The 7886-nt window shown below is 34.7% G+C and overlaps 1 long non-coding RNA gene across 1 annotated transcript; it reads left to right on the top strand.

Moving 5' to 3' along the window:
• Window positions 1-824: 824 nt before the first annotated feature.
• Window positions 825-7285, top strand: LOC124790150. Its single transcript, XR_007016232.1, has 3 exons — window positions 825-878; window positions 5222-5475; window positions 6973-7285. It is a non-coding gene; the product is annotated as an uncharacterized LOC124790150 (long non-coding RNA).
• Window positions 7286-7886: the final 601 nt, after the last annotated feature.

Genomic DNA, 7886 nt, shown 5'->3' on the forward strand with positions numbered 1-7886 from the left:
TAACTGTGCTTTGTTAAGCCATAATAACAATACACCTTTTCATATAGTTCTTGCACTTAGACATGTTGGCAAAATACTTCTTAATAACTCTCCTATGTACAACTACCTCCCTTGAGACTTGTTTCAACTATAAGACAAGACCAAATGCCTCATTACAAAATTTCTACAGAAAACTTCAATCATATGCAATGTTCTAACAATGAGAAGCCTCACAGTTACAAACACAAAAAGCTACATTACCTCAAAAGTTGGCCTCTATCATTCTTCCACTAACATAAACTCATTTGCTCAATATCTTCCCTCAAAACATTTTATTCCAAAATCATTTTCAAACAATGCCACCTTCATTACACAGCAGGCCAGCTTCCGTTTTCACCTGAACAGGACTTGTATGTCAGTTTAAGGGGCTCCAGAAAGGCTCAAAATCATGAAAAGTTCAATTTTTACTTTTTTGCGTTTTCTGAATCTGCAGACTATTACCTTTTAATAGATATATAATTTATTCAATTCCGAAGACTACAACTATTTTTAAATTTTTTTTGAAATGTGTTCTACATGGGCGTGACCCACTGTGGCGCTGTTAAACTGCTGTCAAATGGTGTTATTATTAACGTCCGTATTCATCAGGTACATTTTAGTGATGTGAGGTAAAGTATGTGTTGTGGCTAACCTGTGATGGTTCAATATATATCGCTGGCGTGATTGTCGATTGTTTCATGTTTATTTACTCTGTCAGTCTGTCGTTATCTCGAAAATATTCGTAATTAATTCTGTTTCTTGAGTCTCTGTTTTGTTGAAGTATACTAATGAGTAAAAGTAAAGTAATTAGAAATCCTCTGAAGGCTTTTAAGAAAAGGAGAAATGTTGGAAAGCCAAAGGTATGTGTTATTACTGTAAACAATAAAGACGATAACCAAGTGAGTGAACCTAACCTCTTAAGTACACCTGCCCATAGCAGTCAAAGTGGGAAAGAAAATACTTCACAGAAGAACCTTGGTTCAATGAGTGAAAACTATGAATGTTTTATGGGCGAATCGGATGTGAATGAAATATTTGATATGTCGGTTCTCAAAGGAATTTTTTCAAACTGTGTAAGATGTATTCATTGTAGTGAAGTTGGTCTGGAATTCTGCATAATAAAGCACGTAGGACTTGCTAGGGAAATACAACTGAAATGTGATTAGTGTTCATACATGACCACCTTTTGGAACAGTGTTGCAGTAACTGCAACTGAAGAAAATGGTAGCAAAATCTATGAACACAACAACGAGTGATGCTTGCTTTAGACAAGGAACGCCTTCGGGCTGCAGACAGGGCTGTAAAGAGTCTAGAAATACAAGCAAGAGTAAACAGGAGGAGGAACAAGAGGAAGCTGGAGGAGGAGTTTGTAGAGGATGAAGATAATCCATCCTATGGACCTGGAATGCACTAAAAAGTTAATCCAATCTTTGTCGCTCGATTCCCAAAACTTTTATTTTCTCATACTAATTTAATTACATGTTTTCTAAGGATCTTCCAAACATATTTGTTTCAAACTTTCAGTAAATGTTACACAGTACCTTCTGCATAATTTAACACAGCCTTTTTCCAAAAAACTGTATATTTTTGAATATATAAATAAAAAATGGCAAAAAAATGTTGTGAATTTTCATTACAATTGAAAAAAAAAATCATCTTTAATAACTGAACTAAAATTTTGTAAAATCCCTGTGTTAAGTTGTAGCCCATATTCCAATAAATAATCTGTAAAAAGTTCAACTTCCTACCTCAAATACTTTGTGAGGAAAGATGTAATTTATAAGCATTATTTTAACATTGCAAGTATAGGGCGTTCCGGAGCCCCTTAAGAGGCTGGAGCCGCTACTTCTCACTCAAGTAGGTCCTCAATTTGCCTTACAAGGGCTGAGTGCAGTCCGCTTGCTAACAGCGCTCAGCAGACCGGATGGTGCTAGACCAGCCAACCAGCGCTTAACTTCAGTGATCTGATGGGAGCCGGACATCTTACAAAGAATATGATTATATTGATATAACAGAGGTTGAGTACATTTATCAAATTCACAACTTCATTGACATTTATAGCTAAAACTTCCTGAAAATCATCACAGCCTCCTTTCAACCTACATTGTTGATGTGTAATTAACTGACATTTAACTATAAGGTTGATTTGTTTGTGATAAATATTCAATACAACATTGCCTTGAAATGGCATACTGCATGGTATAATACAAAACAGCTAAAACTGCCAAAATCAGTACATGTCTTTTTGACACCACCGCCATATGGCATAATAGACCCTGTCTCAAAACAGAAGTGGTATAACTCTGTTGTCAATGTATACTCTTATTTAAAGTTATGAAGTCTGATAACTATATTTTTTATTCCATTCTCGTTAAAGCTTAACTTTGTTTTATATTTACTTTTTCTTTCAACAGGAAAATCCCAGCTTGACAATATTTTTTCTTTAATTGGTATTTTTCTGAATCACAACTGCATGAGATGTACACTAGTTGACTGCAAAATCATATTCTATCTTTGAAATACTCTTTACCAAAACTATTCTCTGTGTAAATTTCAAATATCTTCCTCTTTAAACACTTTAAGTAATAAACTTTAAAGAAAAGATGATTATTTTCTTTCCTTATATGTGTCTCTTTTCATTTAATACTCTTATGCCCTTTTCTTTATCACTAATCATAAAGCATTGGGACTAAATCAATCTAGGGAAAATTAAAAAAATATAAGAATCTTAAAATTTTTCTTTTTTCAAAGGATAGTTTTATGCATCATGTTATTAGTATACACAATTGCTGCTGTGAATGAGTGCTATTTAACACAAACAGGCCAAAAATCTGGACCTACAACAAAATAACTATTGCCACTGCCACTTTTACACTATAATTATAAATAAAGACAAAGCTTTTCCACTTTACGCATTGGTGGCTAAATATCATTTTATCCCCACTATGTGTTATATTGCATATTGGGCACCTGACACAGTTTTCTGTTCAGTGAATAATACCACTGAACATAGTTCATACTGAAGGTTCTATTTTAGAAAATAAACAACCTAGAATTTGAATAAATGACCTTTTCAACTTAAGGGCGACATCACTGTATAATATCTCTCTTCTTCAAGAATTAACAAACCAAAAAACAATAATTAAGAATGGACAAAGGGCTGCCAAACAATGTGTTGCAGCAAAAATCAAGATAAGTACAAAGTTTAAATTTACATTTTTTTACTGTTCTGAATTGTCTGTGCTGATGTTAACAAAGATGTCAACAAAAGAAGAAATGACTCAATCAGTGGGGAGGATATCAAATATGAAGCAACACTTGGTCTACTCAGGAAATGAAAACAGTCTTGACTTTAATAATGCATTAAAAAAAATTCATCTGATTAGTAGAATGAAGTCAAGTATGAAATCCAATTATGATCATTTGGAAACCACAATTATTTCCAGTTTTGACCCTAAAAAATTAGATATGAAAAGTTCAGAGAGACTATGGATGATTCCACTTATGAAGAAGTAGGGAATGAACTGAAAAAAAGAAAACAAGAACTTCTTTAGGTATAGTTGTAAAACAAACATGATAAGATCAGGCCTGTTCTCAAAAAAGAACAAACTACTGAAACAGACATTAGCAGTCTTGTTATTCAGGAAATCTATATGAACACTACGTCATTAACCATGGACCACAAATAACATCAAATTTTCAAATTATGATTACCAATTAAGAAGAAGGATCATTAAAAGCAAATCTGAATTAAAAGCAGAATTATGCGTGTAAAACGTCTGTCAGGAAATAAACAGCTTAACTTTATGATCACAAGCAACTGTGATATTAAGGCTACATGATAACAGATCACTATGAAAATTTTGGTTTCAGGAATATTTAACAAAGGTGGAAGTTGGAACGTGGTAAATTGATTATGTTGTCAGTAACACTAGTAATATTACTCTTTACAGATATACATTAAATGCAATGGGAAGAAAGTTTAGATGATATTATAGGCAATGTATGACAAAAATATTGAACTGTGAAGTGAAACTACAGTTAAGTAATGAATCAGTGACAAACTCTGAAATAAATGAAAACCAAGAAACATTCAATGAAGAACCATAACAAGGTACCCTCAGAGAGTCACAAGAAGTTTTTGTGACATGGCCATGGCAAATCCTAGGCCCTGATGCTCTTGCAGTATTATTTCAAAAGTTTTGACTTCCATACTGCATGTTTTCTGTGACTCATCTGTTCATCTTTTACAAAATTGTTCTACTGTCATTCTATCTTCTTCTATGCTGTATAAAGAATTTTGTAGTAGGTTTATTAATGACATGGGTAAAGATTATGACCTCATAGTGGGAATATAAACTATTTTGAAGTTTAAATTCTAAAAAATGGATAACAGCCAGGAATGTTGAAAGAGATAAAGAATTTTGTTGTAGGTTTATTAATGACATAGGTAAAGATTATGACCTCATAGTGGGAATGCAAGCTATTTTGAAGTGTAAATTCTAAAATATTGATAACAGCCAGGAGTGTTGAAATAGATAATATTTAATAACTGTTCATGCTGAGAAACATTTGAATGATGAAGTCACATCTACCATTTCTATGTATGATGTTATCTAAAGAATTTTTTGTGTGTCCTTCAAACACAATACATTCAGGTTCTACATAGTTTATTAACACAAAGCTTTATTAAGCTGTTTATGGTTGCTATCTTGAAATAATAAATGGTTAACACACATGAATTACTGATATATTGAGAGTGGGGAGTTAGACTGAAAACAAACTATACTGTCACAATGTAGTTATAGTAAGAGGCTTCTTTTCTTGAAAAAAATACTAAAATATCCAAAGTTGCAGTGATTGGAAACTGTTGATGTTAAATAAAAATATAAGATCTAATTTTGCAATCTATGTGAACTGTATGTATCTTCTTGCTGGTGAGAGGAAAAAGTTTAATAGAGGAGGGTAACTGTCAGGTCAAGAAAACATGAATGTAGAGAAATTCTTGAAAAATCAGTTGCAGTTTAACATGTTCCTTGGTTAAAAATATGTGCTGGGTGTCGTGAGTAAGGTATGTAATTATTTGGCGAGTATTGTTCAATTACGGGTAACATGACGATGTTTAGGGCACTATGGAGATATCTGGTGGTGTAATAATGTATTTTGACTTCACTCTCTGATTTCACTCTCTGTCTATCAACAGGTGAGTTGTTCATCACAGGACCTCAAACTACTGCCCAGCCTAAAATGAATCTATGTGCCTCTACAAGTATTAAAATGATGATAAAATATATGAAAGTTACAGGAAATACTGAGATGATGTTTGTGTTAAACACTCTGATGATTCATTGGATTATGATGATGCAATGTTGAAGATATGATAGGGGCTTACTAAGGCCCTGTTTTGTGATTCATATCATTCTTATTAATGACTGTAGGCTGAGTGAAGCGTTTAAGGTTAGTTAGTGTTGTTTGCTGAAGTAAAGTTTTGCTCACTTTGACGAAGCCAATTGTATGAAAAATACTGAAAGGCTAATAAAAATATTCTATTCTATTCTCTGTGATCATGTCCATAAGATATTGAAGTGCTTGCTGTTGGTCTGACATATCTGTGGTACGTAAATTTTCATTGAAAATCTTACAGGGATGACCTAGTAATGACTTGTATGAAACAACAAGAATGGTACAGAATAAAATGATGATTATAATGATGTGCCTCTACTTTTTATGTGATCTGATTTCACTCTCTGTCTATCAACAGGTGAGTGGTTCATCACAGGACCTCAAACTACTGCCCAGTCTAAAATGAATCTATGTGCCTCTACAAGTATTAAAACTCTCCTACTAAAAGCACAGGTCCAAAAACATGCATCCATGACAGTAACAGAAATGACGGAGCCTCTGACTGAGTCATGGTACATGGGTTCAAACCAAAGGACCCCGACTGACTTTTGGTGTAATGCTGCAAATTGTGAGCTCCGGTTGCATCCCATGAGTGAGGCCAACAGTCTTTACCACTTCTGCCAGCTGCCTGTAGGAACTGAGGATGGCCTCAGAACCCAAGTGACAGGCCTCATGAGCAACATCTTGCGGACTACACTCTGCACACTTGATAGCTGCAGGCAGGCCTCCTCCACATCTTGGATGACACCCTGCCCCCACCCCCATCCCTCCAGCAGACACACTGTGTGCAAACTAGGATTCTTTCTAGTCTTGAACAATATTCCCCAAAGGGGCTCCTTAATGTGCCTAACATTGAATCTCTTGATAAATAGTAAACCCCTTACCCCATGTGCCAGCTCAGACACTATGGAGTAGCAACCACCTATCCTCTCACAGAGCAAATGGGCAAGGCTAGATAAACAGCTTCTCCACTGACTCTTCAAACTGGGTGATATGATTGCATAATAACTGACTCCTTACCTAGTAGTGAATGTGGATCCCCTGCGATGAGTGTGCTGGAAGGTGCCCCAACAGCAGAGCCTACGGGCTAAACAAGCAATGCCTGACATATCCCATGTGTCATGCTAGTTTCTCTGCTGTCACCACATCCTGAGGCAGCAGCTTGCAAATGGATAACCTTGGTTATAAGCATCTTCAGCTGTATGCAAAATGTAGTCAGCTCCTCCTGTGACTGCACATACCCTACCCATCTTACTAACTTAACTGTGAAAACAAACAGAAACACTAAATATCTGACTTGCTAGTCTTCTGGTGCATTACCACCTAAGGGTGATGGCTGACTGATCATAACAGCATTAATTTTTTGGTCTCTAATTTTAATAACATGTTTTTTTAGATATTTAGATAATGGTAATATTATTTCATCTTTCGAATCAATTTTGAGGATTTGTAGAAATATTTATATTAATTACAATTTTGTCCTTGACATATTATTTCTGCCACAGCTACTTACTCAGAAAAAGTTCATGTTTGTCTATTTCTTTTTTGTAGCTGATATTACACTCATGAAAAAGATGTTCTACTGAGCCTAGATGTGAAAAGCAATTACAGCCATGTAGATGACATTCTAAAAAGGCTAGATTTGAAAGGAACTAAGAAGCTATAGACAATAATATTATGTACTACCAAGGAAATGGAAATGACTAACTGAAGGGAAGACAGATCTTATTATGATCATGTTTGTACCATTTTTTATAAAGCGATAACTATTATTTCATGTGCAAAAGACCATAAGACCATAATTTATGTGTACTTATCTGCTGGTAAATGATGTAAGTGTGCAATGAGGCATTGTGTGTGTGTGTGTGTGTGTGTGTGTGTGTGTGTGTGTGTGTAGTTTTTTTAAGGTTCTCAAATATATGTATCTGTATTTGGTATTATTTAATTAGTTACTGGTAATTAGTAATTTTCATGTGTTGTTTGCAAATATCTGTTTGCTTTATGTAACTTTGTTTGTAATAATACTTAATCAAAGCAAAGTCTACACAAAATTTTCAAATGTGTGTGAATTCTCAAGGGACCAAACTGCTGAGGTCATTGGTCCCTAGACTTAAATACTACTTAAACTAACCTATGCTAAGAATAACACACACACACCCATGTCTGAGGGAGGACTCGAACCTCCGGCAGGAGGGGCTGCGCAATCCATGACGTGGCGCACCTAACTGTGCGGCCACTCCATGCGGTGAAAGTCTACACAAGCTAGGCATTTTAATTTTAGAAAGTCAATTGTCTCTTTTATTTTTATTCTTGTTAGAAACAGCCTTCAGTGTTTTCATTGCTTTGGTGTCAGAATTTAGTTCAAATCTTCATGCCTACAAAATTGTTAATGGGCTATTGTAATGGAACTGTTAAAAATGCTGCTTTTTTGTAATATATCAAAGATTCTGATACAATATAATTTA

This window comes from Schistocerca piceifrons, chromosome 3 (genome assembly GCF_021461385.2).
Source record: "Schistocerca piceifrons isolate TAMUIC-IGC-003096 chromosome 3, iqSchPice1.1, whole genome shotgun sequence".
In the NCBI taxonomy this organism is placed as follows: domain Eukaryota; kingdom Metazoa; phylum Arthropoda; class Insecta; order Orthoptera; family Acrididae; genus Schistocerca; species Schistocerca piceifrons.